We start from the raw sequence: 18,207 nt of genomic DNA on the forward strand, positions 1-18,207 counted from the left end.
ATCTCATTATCTCTAGCCGTTTATCCTTCTACAGGGTCGCAGGCAAGCTGGAGCCTATCCCAGCTGACTACGGGCGAAAGGCGGGGTACACCCTGGACAAGTCGCCAGGTCATCACAGGGCTGACACATAGACACAGACAACCATTCACACTCACATTCACACCTACGGTCAATTTAGAGTCACCAGTTAACCTAACCTGCATGTCTTTGGACTGTGGGGGAAACCGGAGCACCCGGAGGAAACCCACGCGGACACGGGGAGAACATGCAAACTCCGCACAGAAAGGCCCTCGCCAGCCACGGGGCTCGAACCCGGACCTTCTTGCTGTGAGGCGACAGCGCTAACCACTACACCACCGTGCCGCCCCTCTCGCAGTTCTGTCTCCGTATTTATGCGTCCAGGGTGTACCCTGCCTTTCGCCCATAGTCAGCTGGGATAGGCTCCAGCTTGCCTGCGACCCTGTAGAACAGGATAAAGCGGCTAGAGATAATGAGATGAGATGAGAATTACACACCTGCAAGTCCGCGTGAGTCACGTGACAACATTTTGCCCTCCCCCTGGTGACGCCCCCCTCTCTCCACGTGACTGTTGGTCAGTAGATAGACAGGTCGATCATCCAATCATTTCATTCGGACATCGTTTTTTTTTCTTTTCTTTTTATTGTCAGAGCATTAGAGTTATTCATTGCTGTTGGGATAATAATAATGACCAATTTTAAGAAATATAACAAAAATGCTTCTAAAAATAAAAATCACCCGTTTTAAATGCAGCTCAAAGTAGGCCGCGCCTCAATTACGTCACTCAAGTGCGGACTTGGAGGAGGGCTTAGGGCGCCATTCGGGACAAGGCCGCAGAGAACGCGCGAGAGCCTGCCTCTCTCCCTCTTAAAACTTCAACTCCCATAATTCCACTTTCATACGTCATCAGTCTCGGTCGGAATTGGCGGGTCATAAAATCTTTTGTCTGACCGAGTAACGAGTCTATTTCTGCAAAACCCTTTTCTTATAGGTGTTTCAAACGCACTGAGGTGCTTTTAAATTTTTTTTTCATAAATTAGCACTCATTTGGGGGGCGTTTCTGCGCCGTTATTTTATTCATCCAAAGGTAAGTCACGTTGTTTTGTCGCCATATTTTAACTAACGTTTGCTAACTGTTAGACTGAATCATATCTTCAGCCGCGTATACTTGCAAGGATTTGAAATACACTTAACGAGCGGCAACTAGCATGATTTCTAGTGGTAAATAACTGCTTATGCAATGGTGTAAATCAGTCTGCTGGCGCTGAAACTGAACTATCTGCACGGGTTTTGTAGCGCGTGCTTGTGAGCTGCAGAGCAACATGGAGAACGAGGGATGTTGTGCTCGCGCTTGTCTTTCATGCTGAGCTGCTCGCTCGGCCTGGTTTATTATAATTTTGTGTGAAGGGGTCGCTTGGAGATTCCCGCTTATTAATTTAGCATCAACGTTATGACTGTTTACTTCGTTTAAGTAAAAAAAAAAAAAGTTTTGCGCTTTGTGGCTTTCAACTTATTATTTCAGTAGCGTTCGCTGTTTTGTAAGGAGTCGCGTAACCCAGCTCGGCTCAGTTGGTTCAGTCCACTCCGCCTAGAGAGAGAGAGGGAGAAAGAAACGCCACGCCTCCTCTCCTCTTCTCTCCTCTCCTGGTGACTTTTTGGATAACCACAGGAACGCTCCTAATAACGTTTTATAGGCCACAGATATGTACTTTTGACCAGTTTCGTATCGAATGGATTCAGCAGGAGGGAAATCCGTGAACTACTCAGTAATTCGAATATTTTGCCCATTTTGTGCATCTTTGTTTGCGCGCATGCGCACCGGAAGCGCGGTTTCCTGCCGTCGACTGTGGAGAAGCTGAGAAGCTTGAGTGAGCGGCCACGCAGCACAGTTCGGGCTCATTCATGTGACTCAAACGCCATGATGGCTGAAAGTTAACAACAATAATTGCATCAATTATGCTATTTTTGTAAGGCGGGTTTTGGTTAACTCTCTGTATAAATTGTAGGCGGTTTGTGGCTTGTATTTATTGATGGAGCGTGTTTTTCAAAATGACGCCCACAAGCATGTAGAAACTGCCTGTATTAAACCATAACAATCACTACCATTTTTAAAAAAATATATTGCATTGCTTTATTGTAATAATCAATCTGTGCACAATTGCATAATTAACCTGATGGCCCACAATCCCTGTATCCAAAATCACTCACTCTATAGTGGACTGTATAGTGAGGTCGCCATTTTGTAGTGCTGTCCGAATGTGTAGTGAGAATTATTGCACACTATATAGTGCACTCAGGGTATCCCACAATGCATCGTGAAAAGTAGTGTACAGCTGATGGTCACTAACCAAGCAATATATGCCATCGTGTTGGGTTGGATGGATGGAGGAAAGAAAGAGAGCACAACTTTATTCATCACACATTTGTGAAATTCCTCTCTGCATTTAATGCATCTGAAGCAGTGAACACACACCGAGCAGTGGGCAGCCATGCTAACAGCGTCCCGGGAGCATTTGGGAGTTAGGTGCCTCGCTCAAGGGCACCTCAGCCCAAGGCTGAGGAAGAAATACATTATAAACAAACATTCAAGTACAATTTAAAAAAAAAAAAAAGTGACATACAAGTTAATGCAGAGTGAGGAATTAATCAAAAGCCTTAAATTTGATTTAATAAAAAGCAGTGGCAAAGTATTCAGTCCTGATTTAAAAGAACTGAAAGATGTAGCAGACACAAAGTACTTTTTGTATTTATTAATATGGGAAATACGCTCAGTATAATGTTTATCACAAAAATACATATGTAATTTACCAGCTGGGAGGTCCGTATTGTGAAATACCGTGACCGAGGTCTTGAAAGTAGAGGGACGAGGTCACAGTATTTCACCATACGGACTGACCTTAAGCTGGTAAATAATTTTTTCTTTAACAGAAAACGAGAGCGCCCAAAAGGGAGAACCGAGCCACCATTTTGAATCCTCATTCACGGCTGTAATGCAAATTGCTTCCTCCTCGGTATACAAGTGCACTTCCGTGGCAGGGGGAAAAAAAACTACATTTTGCTGCCTGTGTAGTCGCCTATTTATACAAAATTGAGTCATTCAGGATTCAGCCATGTTTTTGCTCAGTGTTGGCAACAGTTACAGGTTTTTAGCTTTCTCCTGCAATTATTATTTTTTTTCTTCAGGGTAGGAAAACTTGCTTTCGCTGTGAACACTCGTTATTGCTATCCATGGTGTAAAATTAATGCTATTCTCCTGAGAAATGCGAAAATAAGTGTTGACAAAAATTGCTACTATGTTTGTTGTGAACGAGTGAGTTGGCAGAGGTCCATAACTAGGGTCCGTACCATAGGATACGGACCTGCTCACCAGCAAATCAGAGCGCAATATTTGATGGAAACTGGACCGCGAAAAAAATAAACGTGTATTTTATTATTTTGAAAACCCACCAGCTGACTGATCTGGCACATTTTGTGTGACACTAATGACATAAATAACAGCGTAGCGGAGTAGTGTTTGAAAGTGGGTGTGTGGGGTTCTCCCCCCCCCCCCCCCCCTTTTCATTTTACCAATGAGCTCACTATGAAGTCCTCTATATGGTAATTCCCTGTATAGAGATCTTGCATGTGATGTCACAGCCGATCCAGATTGTAACAGACGCCATCTTGTCGGTCAAACGCCATATTTCTGCCTTCTACTTCTGGTTCTACTTCTGCTTCTACCTTTTCTTCTGGAAAACCCTACGATGTGGGCAATTCCATGTAAATGTCAACCTCACCATGCAAAAATAAAGCAACATGTAATACATCAAAACCACTCCCAGAGATATCACCTAGGCCTGTATTTTACGGATGTGAATAAGTTGAACCAATTTGTAACCAACCTAATATGTCACGGTCAGTCTTTCTTTCTTATAATGTAAACCCCAAGCTAAAATCAACTTTGATCATGTACAATTCTATATTATTGCCACAAGCCACAGAAATGTATGCTAAAATCCACAAAACAGCAAAACAATAGCCATCCTAAATATTATTTAAGAACTTTGATAGTTTTAGCTGATATTTAGAGAGTTTTTCAAAGGGTTATGGTGGTTAAATTGCTGATTTTCTAAACATATGCCATGTCTATTTCAGACGCGTCACATCCATAACGGAATTTAGTCACATCCATAACGCTGACTTTTCCTTCCGAAACTCTGCATGAAATACAAAATATTTTAAACAAAGATTTTTTTAATATTCACCTTGGACCCCTCTATCAAATGGATATCTCCATTTCGACATTAGGTTTACAATTTCAGAGTTTGATAAAAATGTACAGTCACCCAAGAAAACAATTCTACTACAACGGCTGCGGCTACAAGCTCTCCCTACCTGTGCACGTTTTTTCTGTGTTTTGTGTGTATTTTTGCGTGTTGTTTGTCTGTACCGGACTTCAATATCCACTACAACCGTATGGACTTACTGGACATTGGTTTCCAGCAGAAAATGACGGTTTGTAGCGATTTCCATCGCATGCACAACATTCCGGACGAGATAGCGAGACCAGCGGGGTCTCCATGGATTGTTATCGGGTCTGGCAGGCGAAGGAGGCGGTGTCGGGAGAGGAAGCAAAAGCAAGGCTGCAGAGCCGGCCTGTTGACTAAGCTCAGAAAACAGCCACTCAAATCTCCACTGCCAAGCCTCTATCTCTCCAACGCCAGATCCATGGTAAACAAGACGGACGATTTGGAATTACAGCTGGAATTACCTTATTCTATTCTATAATCGGCTGGTCAGTGCTATACTAGATACTACTGATATATCTAGTATCAGTACTAGTAATACTTAAGTGACTTACCCATCCAATGAGGATTATTTTCTTGTTCACAAGATGCCACATCTGAGGGCGGCTGACAAATCCTGAATTTCTGTAAAGATAACTGTCCAGAGATTTATAAGCACGCAGTGCTTCATAGTGCAGCGGATAACTGCATATTTCATTAAAATCATTCAGATGGTGAAACAAACATCAAATTTGGCACAGATACTCTTCAGAGTCCTGTCTTTCTAAAAAGGGCATTGGCCACACAAAAAATTCAAAATGGCGGCCATTTTTCAAGATGGCCGCTGGTGAGTGACAAATTTAGGTTCTTCGGGTAATATATTTCCATGTATTTGCTCTTTTAGTATTTTTTTGCCCTTATAAGCTCATTTTGTGAAACATAATATTTTCTGTTACCATCACAGTGTAATATAACATCAAATATGGTAGCCAAAATGGCTGCCGCACAATGAAAACAATGATATTTCTTTGACAAATAAAGCCAAATCAAGCAAAAAAAAAATTAGGGAGTGGATCTTGGCTTGCATGATTTCATATCCCATAACACACATCTTAGTGACAATAAGATAATAGAAAAAAATCAATAAAGAATGGTGGGGGAAAATCAGAATTTTAAAGAGTGAATGTCTGCACACAACCAGGGCACACTGGTGACAGTCACTGCTGTGTAACTCAGCATGGGGTTCGGTGTCTGCTGATCTAGCTTTACTAATCCTATAGTATTAGATGGGTCTGCTCTAGTCCATACATTGCCACCAAAGAGAGGGAAAACCTTTGAGGGCTATGCACTATTGGACTTCCTGCCAGTGATAGTCCTACAGTAGCAAACACACTGCCACACATCTTGTCTTTGATGTATACACCACATCAAGTCTCAAAGCTGAGACCAGGATCCAGCGTGGCCAGGGAGGGAGGTGCAAGGTGACAGACAAGAACACCATTCCATCCAACTGGCACAATTTCCTCAGACACAATGACAACAAAACTGAGTTGTTCCAATTCCTGGCAGACAAGGTTGCCCAGATATCTGCAGCAAACCTGGTTATTGTGACAAAAGGATCTGCTGTCCTCAGCACCCATGAGACTGGCCTTCAGGAGCTGGACAAGTGCACTCATGAGGAAGCTGACAGCCGCATCCTTGTGCATGCGAAGTATGCTGTGGAACATGGGAGCAAAGCCATTGTGATCAAGGCAAATGACATGGATATTGTCATCATTGCACGGAGTGTCTTCCACATACTTCAGAGTCTGGGGTTGGAGTACCTTTGGGTGGCATTTGGCCAAGGCCAGAGCTTGTGATGGATCAGCATCCATGACGTGTGTAAACATATGAACCAGGAAAAGATCTCTGGCATCTTGTTCTTTCATGCCTTCACAGGCTGTGACACTGTCTCAGCCTTCAGGAACAAGGGCAAGAAGACGGCTTGGCAAACGTGGGACATCTGTCCTGAGGCCTCCCCTGTATTCTCCAAACTGAGTCAGTACCCTCTCACAGTAGAAGAGGGTGGCCTGCAGATCCTGGAGAAGTTTGTCATACTCATGTATGATAGGTCCAGCACTGCTGCCACTGTGGATGAGGCCAGGTTTGACATGTTTGCAAGGAAACAAAGGCCCTATGAGGCAATTCCACCAACCAAAGCAGCTCTGCTTCAACATGTAAAGTGTGCTGCTTACCAGGCTGGTTGTGTGTGGGGCCAAGCAACCCAATGTCAGCCAGAACCAGAGTCCTGCTGACTGGGGATGGCAGAAGTCAGGTGAAGCATGGCAGGTTTTCTGGACAGCCAACTCTCCCATAGCCAAGAGTTGCCAACAGCTAACCAAGTGTGGCTGCAAAGCAGGCTGTCGTGGCAGGTGCAAATGCTACAAGCTGGGTCTTGCCTGCACAGCTTTGTGCAGTTGCAAGTGTGAAGTCTAAATCTTTTTATTTTTGTATTTTTTAAATATTATGGTATAATTGTTTTGGCTATATAATATATAAACAAAAAAAATCACAGTAACATGCCCATGTTCAGTGTCTTGAATCCAGGTATACATGATATCTTTCCTATGGTTACTGTTTGTATGACCAAAATATTTTACCCTATGGTATTTTTGGTGGCCAACTTCGATGCTGTCTTGACCCATGTCATGGCCAGTTTGGCTTGAATAACATGTATTAAGAAACTTCCTTGATTAAAACACATCATTGGATCAAAAAAATCGTGTCTGTATCTGAATTAGTTGCTGAGGTATTAAGTTTTTTTTACCATTTGTGGTCGCCATTTTGGACGCCATCTTGGATATTTCCCAAGCAACACTTTCTGTAACTAAAATTACCTGTATGCAGCAACTTGTCACCCAAATCCATGGAGTTGAGCTCAAAAATTCTGCATACTTTGTCCATTATGTAACCTCATCCAATCACTTTCAACCACAGATGTCGGCCATCTTGAAAAATGGTCGCCATCTTGGATTTTCATGTGGCAAATGCCTTTTTTGAAAAGAGCAGGTCCTGGAGACAATCTGTGCCGAATTTCATGCTTGTTTCACCATCTGAACGATTTTTACAGTTATCTGCTGTACTATCGCCACTGAACAGCGAGGGAAAGTTAATGAGGTAATTATACACGTCTGGGTATTCCACCTCTGGCAGTTCCATATCCACTGACATGGTCGTGAAAACTACGTCCGGTAATCGATAAGGGTCACTAATCTATAGGTCGTTTATTTTAGACATGTATCTAGTTATCTGTTCATTAGAAAAATGAGCCGTGTAGTCTGTCGGTTGAAATTTATCCATTTTGTACACGAGTGCAGCAGTATTCAGCGGTGTTTTTTACCGACAAGATGGCGGCTGCAGGGGCTTCAAGGTTTGGGAGAATAGCAGGGTACAAATAATTTACAGCAGGGTGCAAAATGGTAAAATGTCTGCCAGCGGCAGACATAATGCACGCAAAGCGTGCAGAGATAGATAGATAGATAGATAGATAGATAGATAGATGCAAGTACGAATTTTTCATGGGGCGGGATGGTTTGGAACAGGTCATCTAAAATTGGGATAACATTTACCCGGGACAGGTATTTGAGGCGGGTCGTCTAGCTTAAGCTTGATTAGCGTTGTTACGCACGCCAGTGTTTCCCACAGAAATTTTGGAGACTATGGGGACAAGCCATGGGGGAGGCACGGGGGTTGTTTAAAATTGAGTGATATGTTAAATATTAAGTTATTACTGAAAAACTATTGATTAAAAAACAGACACTGAGAAATGGTCCTATAAACAACTTTACCAGTATAAAAGATTACCGGGACTACAAAAATGCAGAAAAATAGGCTTTACTTATCCAAATGCTCCTGTTGGTTCAAAAGTTCCTCACAGCACAACATGAAGTTACCTTAAAATATAATATAAATGCCTCAGCTTTCATGTAAGAAAAAAAAACTATTAATACTAGTACTGTGTGCAGGCAGTCTCTCCTGAAGACTAAATTAAACAATTATAAACTAATAAAATAAATGGCTCCGGCTTCATAGAAGAAAAAAAACAATTTGAACAGAATCTCACAGTATGATGCTGAAGCTGCCTAAACGATGGAAAATAAAATACCATTTTGGCAAAAACGTTGGCATCCATTAATTTCTTGTATTAAGTAAAAAAAAAAATATGTTGCCAGATACTGCTGATGTTTTACAGCATATGTTCAAAACCCGCCAAAATGCACTTAAAACCGCCCAATCTGGCAACACAGGTGGCAGTAATGGCTGCACTCATGTCGAGGATGTAAACACAGTTGACGTGGCAACGGACATGCATGAAATAGTGGATGTAATTTACGTTCACAACATTTTTTTGCTGTCAGAAATATTTAATATTAAATTTTGTGACTCGACTGACAATAGCCGGCGGCATAACAAGCCATAGCCGGCGATTTGCCGCCGGTGACCGGCTACTTTTGAGACCACTGCGGCTGTGTACTTTCCGGTCACGTGACTGCAAGATCTCTATAGGGAGTCATGACTGATTTTCAAATGCAGCCAGTCAGAATTTCCTTATTTGCCCCTTTCATACACATCCCACAATCCACTGCGTGATTGGGAACTTCTCGTAGCCAGGCCCAGGCTGCTGAGAACAGTGCACAAACCAATATTGGGGCTATATAATCTGTTTCAGTGTTCAAATATTATTATACAACCCTGATTCCAAAAAAGTTGGGACAAAGTATAAATTATAAATAAAAACGGAATGCAATAATTTACAAGTCTCAAAAACTGCTATTGTATTCACAATAGAACATAGACAACATATCAAATGTCGAAAGTGAGACATTTTGAAATTTCTTGCCAAATATTGGCTCATTTGAAAATTTCATGACAGCAACACATCTCAAAAAAAGTTGGGACAGGGGGTAATAAGAGGCTGGAAAAGTTAAAGGTACAAAAAAGGAACAGCTGGAGGACCAAATTGCAACTCATTAGGTCATTAACATGACTGGGTATAAAAAGAGCATCTTGGAGTGGCAGCGGCTCTCAGAAGTAAAGATGGGAAGAGGATCACCAATCCCCCTAATTCTGCGCCGACAAATAGTGGAGCAATATCAGAAAGGAGTTCGACAGTGTAAAATTGCAAAGAGTTTGAACATATCATCATCTACAGTGCATAATATCATCAAAAGATTCAGAGAATCTGGAAGAATCAGGGATGCAAACAGCGCGCCTTTTGGCGGATGCTGCTTTTTTTTCACGGCTGAATCGCGCAGATCCGAATTTTTTTGTTTTTGGGGGGGCGTTGGAGTGTCTGATTTTTATAATTTCAAAGTAAATTCTGTATTAAAATTACTAAATAGGCAAATCCGTTACAGTCCATGAAACGAAGTATAAGGATGAGAAAAGTTTAAATCGGGAAGCTGCGCACATTTGTGCAGCCTGAGGACTGCGCAGCTTCCCAATTTAAACTGTTTTTTTCTCATCCTTATACTTCCTGTTTCATGGACTGTAACGGATTTGCTTATTTAGTAATTTTAATACAGAATTTACTTTGAAACTATAAATCAGACACTCCAACGCCCCCCCCCCCCCAAAAAAAAAAAAAATAAATAAAAAATTCGGATCTGTGCGATTTAGCTGTGAAAAAAGCTGCATCCGCCAAAAGGCGCGCTGTTTGCATCCCTGAAGAATCTCTGTGCGTAAGGGTCAAGGCCGGAAAACCATACTGGGTGCCCGTGATCTTCGGGCCCTTAGACGGCACTGCATCACATACAGGCATGCTTCTGTATTCGAAATCACAAAATGGGCTCAGGAATATTTCCAGAGAACATTATCTGTGAACACAATTCACCGTGCCATCCGCCGTTGCCAGCTAAAACTCTCAAGTTCAAAGAAGAAGCCGTATCTAAACATGATCCAGAAGCGCAGATGTCTTCTCTGGGCCAAGGCTCATTTAAAATGGACTGTGGCAAAGTGGAAAACTGTTCTGTGGTCAAACGAATCAAAATTTGAAGTTCTTTATGGAAATAAGGGACGCCGTGTCATTCGGACTAAAGAGGAGAAGGACGACCCGAGTTGTTATCAGCTCTCAGTTCAGAAGCCTGTATCTCTGATGGTATGGGGTTGCATTAGTGCGTGTGGCATGGGAAGCTTACACATCTGGAAAGACGCCATCAATGCTGAAAGGTATATCCAGGTTCTAGAGCAACATATGCTCCCATCCAGACGACGTCTCTTTCAGGGAAGACCTTGCATTTTCCAACATGACAATGCCAAACTACGTACTGCATCAATTACAGCATCATGGCTGCGTAGAAGAAGGGTCCGGGTACTGAACTGGCCAGCCTGCAGTCCAGATCTTTCACCCATAGAAAACATTTGGCGCATCGTAAAACGGAAGATACAACAAAAAAGACCTAAGACAGTTGAGCCACTAGAATCCTACATTAGACAAGAATGGGTTAACATTCCTATCCCTAAACTTGAGCAGCTTGTCTCCTCAGTCCCCAGACGTTTACAGACTGTTGTAAAGAGAAAAGGGGATGTCTCACAGTGGTAAACATGGCCTTGTTCCAACTTTTTTGAGATGTGGTGTTGTCATGAAATTTAAACTCACCTAATTTTTCTCTTTAAATGATACATTTTCTCACATTTGATATGTCATCTATGTTCTATTCTGAATAAAATATGGAATTTTGAAACTTCCACATCATTGTATTCGGTTTTTATTTACAATTTGTACTTTGTCCCAACTTTTTTGGAATTGAGGTTGTAGGTTTACATCAGGGGTCACCAAACTTTTTTTTTTTTTCTCTGGGGGCCACATTGTTGTTCCTGACTGTGATGGGGGGGCCAGGGTTGGGTCAGCTATATAACATAGAATTGTATGACCCAGACAAATATGACCATCAGCAGGCCTCATTGTGTAGTAGAGATTACTAGCCTGGCACAGCCATCCTCACTACTATAGCCACACTATTATATCAGCACTTGATTCCTGGCACACATTTGTTTATCTTTACTAGTGGTTTGCAAAAGTAGTAATCGAGTCTTCACACTGTTTTAATTTGAAATACCACAGATATTCCATTTATTTATTTTCTAATAAAAATAACAAAGCTGTCAAGGTAAGAAACATCTGCCTAGTTGAGGTGATTGACACTGGCAAAGGTGAGTGAAAAATTATAAATTGTAGGTAGGCCTGTTGATATTAATAATTGCATGCAGCACTTAATAAAGGTCAAATAAATAGGCCTATAAAATACATTTTAAAAAAACAGTGAAATTATAATATGAGCAATAGATCAATAGATCACAGCAGTTGTGCTGTGTTCTGCATGTCATTGCTCTCATCCATGGCCAAAGCAAAAAACTCGAATTCTGATGCTCTCTCATTCAGCTGGTCATACACGTTGTCCCCCAAATCTTCGGTTCGCCTGGTCATAGTACTGTAGGTGCGGAGAGACTCCTCGCGTTGAGCGCTTCTGGTCAGGGCACACCTCCTCGGCCACAGCGAGCATGCATACTTTAACAAAGTCCCCATCAGTAAACAGCTTTCCATGGGTAGCTCGTAGGTGAGCTACCTTTATAGCTAGCTCGGACAGCAGCCTGGTTGATCTGGGTTTGGCGAAGGAATACATTCTGTTGTGCAGCCAGTCTGCATTTCATCCTCCGAATCCTGTCTTCTAGGGCTGCACAATATATCGAAAAAGTATCGATATCGCGATATAATAGTTTGCGATACACATACCACAAAAATTACTTAAATTTCGATAAAAGGCACATTTTTCTGTGCCGTCCAATCACATTTGAATGTCAACAAGCGCCGCGGGATAACTCCGCCCCTATTGCAAAACAAGTAAAATCCTCGTGGTGATGGTGGAAGTGGTAGCAAGTGTGGTGAGACAAACTTGTGTGAGGAGAAACTGGTTTCCAAAAAAAAAAAGTACTTTGGATTCAGGAGGGATGACGTACTGCAAACTCAGGTACTTTGCAAGACATGTACCTGTAAAACAGTGGTGGGGCGGCTCACTGAGACAAACACTGCTGTACAGCAGCATAAAAACATAAAACCGCGCTCTCTCTCACTCTCTCACACACAACCGCTCTCTCACACTACCGCTCGCTCACTCTCTCACACACACACACACACACACACACCCCACCGCTCTCTCACCAGCATGTGTTATTAACAGATTGTGTTTGAGTTTATGATGAATCTGTGTCGCTCACCTTCATCTCCCGGGAGCCGCTGAAATTGCCATTTTGAATGCTTTATGTTAATGTAATGTAGTTTTCAGTTTTTTGTTTACTTCAACTTAAGACATTTTCTGCTGCGCTCACAAAAATTAAGAGATTTAAAGATGATTGATGGACACCATTGCAGGTGTAGCCATGTTTTTCCAATAAAAAATAATGTTGGAATGGAAGCGATGCATTGGGTGGTGTGTTTTTTTTTTTTTTTTTTTTTTTTTTTTTTTAAATGCTAGATACAGGGCAGAACGGCAAGTAGAGGTAAGAAAAACATTATATATTTAATTATCGTGATACATATTGATATCGAGATATTCAGTCATGTTATCGAATATCGCATATTTTTCTGATATCGTGCAGCCCTACTGTCTTCTCTTATTTGCCCTCGCAAACTAGCATACTCTTTGTGGGGGGTTTCGTAGTGACGACGCAGATTATATTCTTTGAAAACCGACACACTTTCTTTACATACAAGACAAACTGCACAGTCCTTACACTGGACGAAAAAATAATCGGTGGTCCACTGTTCTTTAAAAACTCTGCACTCTCTGTCAACTTTTCGCTTACTGCTAGCCATTTTGCTGTCCTGAACACTGACCGTTGCGTGCGCTGCCTGTCACTGCTTGATCGCGAGCAAATGACGAAAATTTGGAAAATATGAATAGATCATTTTATAACTAAATATCAATTTTAACTGATAAAATCAACAAAATGCAAGATGCAGACATGTTATTTGCCAAAAAGCAATTTAAAAAAATAGGCCATGACCACTTTTTTGGGGATTGCCTTATAGGGCCGGTTCAAGTGGTGGGGGGCTGGGGGGCCGGTCAAAGGGGGGTGGCGGGCCAGAGTCGGCCCGTGGGCCGTAGTTTGATGACCCCTGGTTTACATGGTTCTTCCCCTTCTCCCAGGTTAATACTGCTTGAAATTACGTCACATGTACAATCTGTCATCGATTGTAAATTTGTCCTCAGTTTTTAATGTTCAAGTATTGGCTGCAAGCTGAAATGTGATTTTTGCTTTTATATATCTAGTCAGTGGTTCCATGGTGTATTTCGTCAACACAGAAGCTTTTAATCGGTCATCCTTATTATTGCCCATACAGCCTTTTCATGCTCTGCGCTGTTTTCACAAAATACATGTTCCAACTACTCGGCACTATAACTCTGGCCAACAGCATTAAGTGTACATTTACAGTGATGACAAAATGTAAATGTGAAAACATTGAGCAGTATTAATCTTGGAAAAAAAAAATCTGAGACCACGTAAACCTGTAATAATATTTGAACATTGAAATGGGTTATATAGCTCAGTGTTCTCCACTTTTCAAAAATAAAAGGTGGTGGCAAGGGTTTAAAATGGGGTCCGGGGCAGAGCTCTGGTAGTGGGTCAGGGGGAAAAAGTCCCCCTGAAGCTGACTGACTTGGGCTTTTTTTTTTTTTTTTTAAACCGTGAAACTGGCCAATAAAGGGATAGGAAATGCTAAGTCATTGTTCATACTTTTACAAAAATTTAACACCACCTTACTGTACATATCGTCTTTATTGTCAATGTGGGACTCATTTGACATTTCAGTTGAGACTGATGAGCCTGTTGCGCATCCCTGAATTTGTGTGTATGAAAAAATAAATGAACTTCCATGCATAAACAAAATACCCAATTACAATAAATGCATACATTTTTACAATACACAATGTTAATTGGGTGAAACCACTCCAATCAATGCACGAGCTGGTGCGCGTGCCCAAGACTGGCACTACAAAGCCACCCCGGCCTCCGTAGTTCGGGTCCTTTGACCCAGGAACCTGGAAGTCCTGCAGTAAACAGCCACAGGGAAGCAACGGGAAAATGTAGGTCTTGCCTACACAATCACAGATACGTAAAATAAAAGACCTGAACTTTAATGTGTGCGCTGTTATACGATTACTGTAACTGTGTATGGTCAGAAAAGACGATAGAAGTGTAACTGTTGCACAGTGACGCTACAAACACCTGCGAAGTTATTTAGCTGCTGGCTAGCTGCAGCTTGTAGCTTCCAACGTTACTATGTGTCAGTATGGACCCTTTTCACGTGACGTCACGACAAACGCGGCCGCCATTTTGGACATGTACTACCAGTAGTTTACCACAGCCAACATTGAGGAACGGCAGCAAAGAAAGTGTTTATTTTCAGCAAGACTTCCATCATGCCACTATATTGTTGTGCACCTGGATGTAGTAACCATCAACAAACAAGGCAAGGGTTATCATTTTATCGGATCCCGGTAGATGCTGACCGACGGAGAAGATGGATAGCGGCATACCAACGCTTGTGTAGTGACCACTTTGTTGGAGGTAAGACGAATAAAATTAGCCAGAAAAGGCATTACATTGCTGTTAACATTCCATTCTAGTTTACTGTAATTATGATCTGGCAGCTATTTACACCAGATCCAGTGTAAATAGCTACCGGAGCCAACGTCCGAGGTTCCGGAGCGCGCTAGCTCCGGCAGCTATTTACACTGGATCCGGTGTAAATAGCTGCCAGATCATAATTACAGTAAACTAGTAAATACAGTTTTCTGCATCTCGCTCCTTTTTCTTTTATGTTTGTCGCCTTCCTCGCATTCAAACCGATTTGAGCCGAAGTCCACTACATGTCCAAAATGGCAGTCGTGTTTACGAAGGTCACGTGACTGAAAAGGGTCTATAGTGTAATGTGGTGCGGTGAAGTGCAACGCGGGGATGGACCTCAATCTGCAGAGCTCTGTCACACAATCTGTATGCAGCTGGCCGGATGGTTTTCCATTGCAATCAAGTGGCCACTTCAGGTAGCACTGTATTTGTTTAATGGTCTTCTGAGTGTTAGAGTTACAAAATTTATAATAAAGCAAATACTTAACGATTTATTTGGTGTATACTGATGAAGGTCCCCCCCCCCCCCCCAAGGGAAGGGCAGTGGGCCAGAATTATGTGGCGGTGCGCCACTTGAAAAATGCCCGTGGAGAACACTGTAGCTATATAACTATTTATTTTTGTACCGTTATTAGCAGCCTGGGCCTGGCCACCAGAAGCTCCCAACTGCGCAGTGGATTGTGGGATATATGAAAGGGGCAAATTGTCTATTTTGCATTGTCTTATTGCAGTATGGTGCTGCTTTTTAAAATTTATTACAATGGTGCAATTAAAATATAGAATATCTTGTCATTGCACATGTACAGTAAAACCAGATATGCAGCTTCCTTACTGCATGCTGTAGAAGAAATGATGCATAAAGAAATGGAATACGTATCCTGTGTGAGACTGTCGCAATGAAGTAAAATGATGGGCAGTATAAACAGTGATTGGCAATGCAGCTACAGGAACGTAGATGCATGGGTGCAAGTTTTCCGGCATGTGCCGGAAGCTCCGTTTTTTTTGTTTTTTTTTCGGTTCTGAAAAAGTAACTTTTCCAAATTGTGTAAATCCGTTGAGATTTTCGGGGGGTATAGGGGTGGCCCTCTCACTGGCTCACTCTTGGCGTATTACTGGGTTACCGCGGTACAGTCTCTGCACGAGAAATCTTTCCATCTCGTCTTCGCCGCAAACCTCATTCAATTTATACGCCGCTCACCGACGAGCAGTCCTGACTAGCCCGTTGCTTCACGGTGTTATGTGATATGTTTCACGCACGTAGCACGTTGTTCAACCAAATCAGCACAGCTATTCCAGTGTATATATTGTAAAAAAGGTATCACAGCAAAAGCATATTAAAAATGGTTGTTTCAACATTTAAATTAGTAGTTGCTAGATGTTTTGAAATATCAAGCCTTGTACTTGAAATAGTTATTTCAGATGAACTGATGAAATGTATTTAACATTTGATGTGAATATGCAAATCGTATAACTATTATAAATGATTGCATGAGAGACAGCCATTTTAACTTGTAATTTAAATTTTTTTCGAGCCCTAAGGGGGGCTCACCCACGGCTGCACCATGCACGTCTGACCTTGTCAGACTTTTCAGGTTTTTGAAATTTTTATACTTGCGCCCATGTAGATGGTGGAGTCTTTTTATAAATAACACATTGTAATTGAGTTTTTAGATTTATCACTTTTCTTGTGGCTCTTCACTGGGCTTCCTCTCAATTTTGTGTGTTTTGAGTGTCAGGTTCTTTATTGTCAGTCAACCAGTATATGCAAGCTTGCCATTGTTGAGAGGACAGTAATTCACGTTTCCAAATAGGAAGTCAGTGTTCTCTCAGCATATACTTTGTCCACAGTTTCACAATCAGTATTACTCCAGTGGTATCGAAATCCTGCCATTTTTTGATGTAAAAGTTCTACAGCTGTGGGTTTTTTTAAAAAATTCATTTATTTTTGATCTAACAAACCTCGACGATTCAGGTTTAAAAAAAAAAAAAGGGATGCGGTCCTCTTGGTGGGTGTGACTGTCCTGATTGCCCACACTGAGGGGAAGTGAATTCAGAACGTTCGCTAAACTTTTGTGACATACTTGACAGCATTTGGATGTAGACTGTTGGAAAAACTGCCAATGTTCCTTGAGCAACATTATGTAAAAACGTGCTTGGAGATGCAAAGGTATGAAAAATTTAAAATTTGTGATTTTATAGTGAAAATTTATCATGGTTATTAGTGTTATTGCGGTGTTTAATGTTCAAAAAGTACTGATACACCAAACTGAAATTTCACCAGCTTGTATATTGAACAGCGCACAAAATTAGCAGCACGGTACACTGTTTGCACAAACGTTAAAATATTAGTACTGCCACGAGCAGCTATTTTTCTATCAATTAATCTGTCAACTATTGTACGGAATTGTGAAATAAGCAGTACTGTCTGCTCTGAGATGCTGGGGGCGTGTCTGCTGAAACCACGCCCAGTTGTGGGAAAGGTGCGGCTTCGAAGAACATCTGACTGCAGAGCTGCGGTTTTATACCAGAGCAGTTTTATGTTGGTAGCATTCGGTGCATGTACTGGCACTTTTTGGTTTATCTCTGACTGTTAGGCTAACTGACAGGGAATGGAGTTTTGAACTTGTTCTAGTCAGGATTCTTTGAACCTTGGTGCCAGGTAGCAAACCAGCCCACGTTTTCACCAGTTTTGAGCAGAACCATTGTAATCAAGGATGCGTAATGAATGGAGGGCGTTGCACAACTGGAGGAAACAGTAATAGCAAGATGGCCGAGCATGGCTTACCTGTGAGCTTTTGTACTGTTACTGCAGATGGGTGTGGTGTGTCGTTCTCCCCCGAGGATCTGTCTTTTTGTTCTCCATGGCAGCGTTCCACCTCCTCTCCAAATGAATGACATGTTCACTGATGTCATGGTTTGCTCTGGAAAAACCAGCAATAGTTTGATTCCAGCTGGGATTTATTTTTGGTTGAATGCTCTAGCCTGAGTTTCTCTAAAGCAATGCAGCACAAAGATAATTGTTAAATGGTAGAGCAAGCAGCACAATGAATGCTCTCTCTCTTACTTAAGATGCTCTTATGGCCCTTTTCCACTACCCTTTTTCAGCTCACTTCAGCCCGACACGGCTCGCGTTTCGACTACCTCAGAGCGGCGCGACTCAGCTCGCTTCAGCCTTACTCAGCACCCAAAACTCGCACGGTTTTGGAATGGGGCTGAAGCGAGCCAAACCGAGCCGAGTGGGGCTAGGGGCGTGAGG

The 18,207-nt window shown here is 42.0% G+C and overlaps 1 protein-coding gene across 2 annotated transcripts in view; it reads left to right on the top strand.

Annotated features, from left to right (window-relative positions):
* Positions 1–925: 925 nt before the first annotated feature.
* Positions 926–18,207, top strand: part of cbx1a (chromobox homolog 1a (HP1 beta homolog Drosophila)) — a 55,586-nt gene continuing 38,304 nt past the window's right edge. For both annotated transcript variants that reach the window (XM_060901782.1, XM_060901783.1), the window contains exon 1: positions 926–1,105. The gene's annotated coding sequence lies outside the window, so the exon portion shown is untranslated. The remainder of the gene's footprint in view (positions 1,106–18,207) is intronic.

Source organism: Neoarius graeffei, chromosome 20 (assembly GCF_027579695.1).
Source record: "Neoarius graeffei isolate fNeoGra1 chromosome 20, fNeoGra1.pri, whole genome shotgun sequence".
NCBI lineage: Eukaryota > Metazoa > Chordata > Actinopteri > Siluriformes > Ariidae > Neoarius > Neoarius graeffei.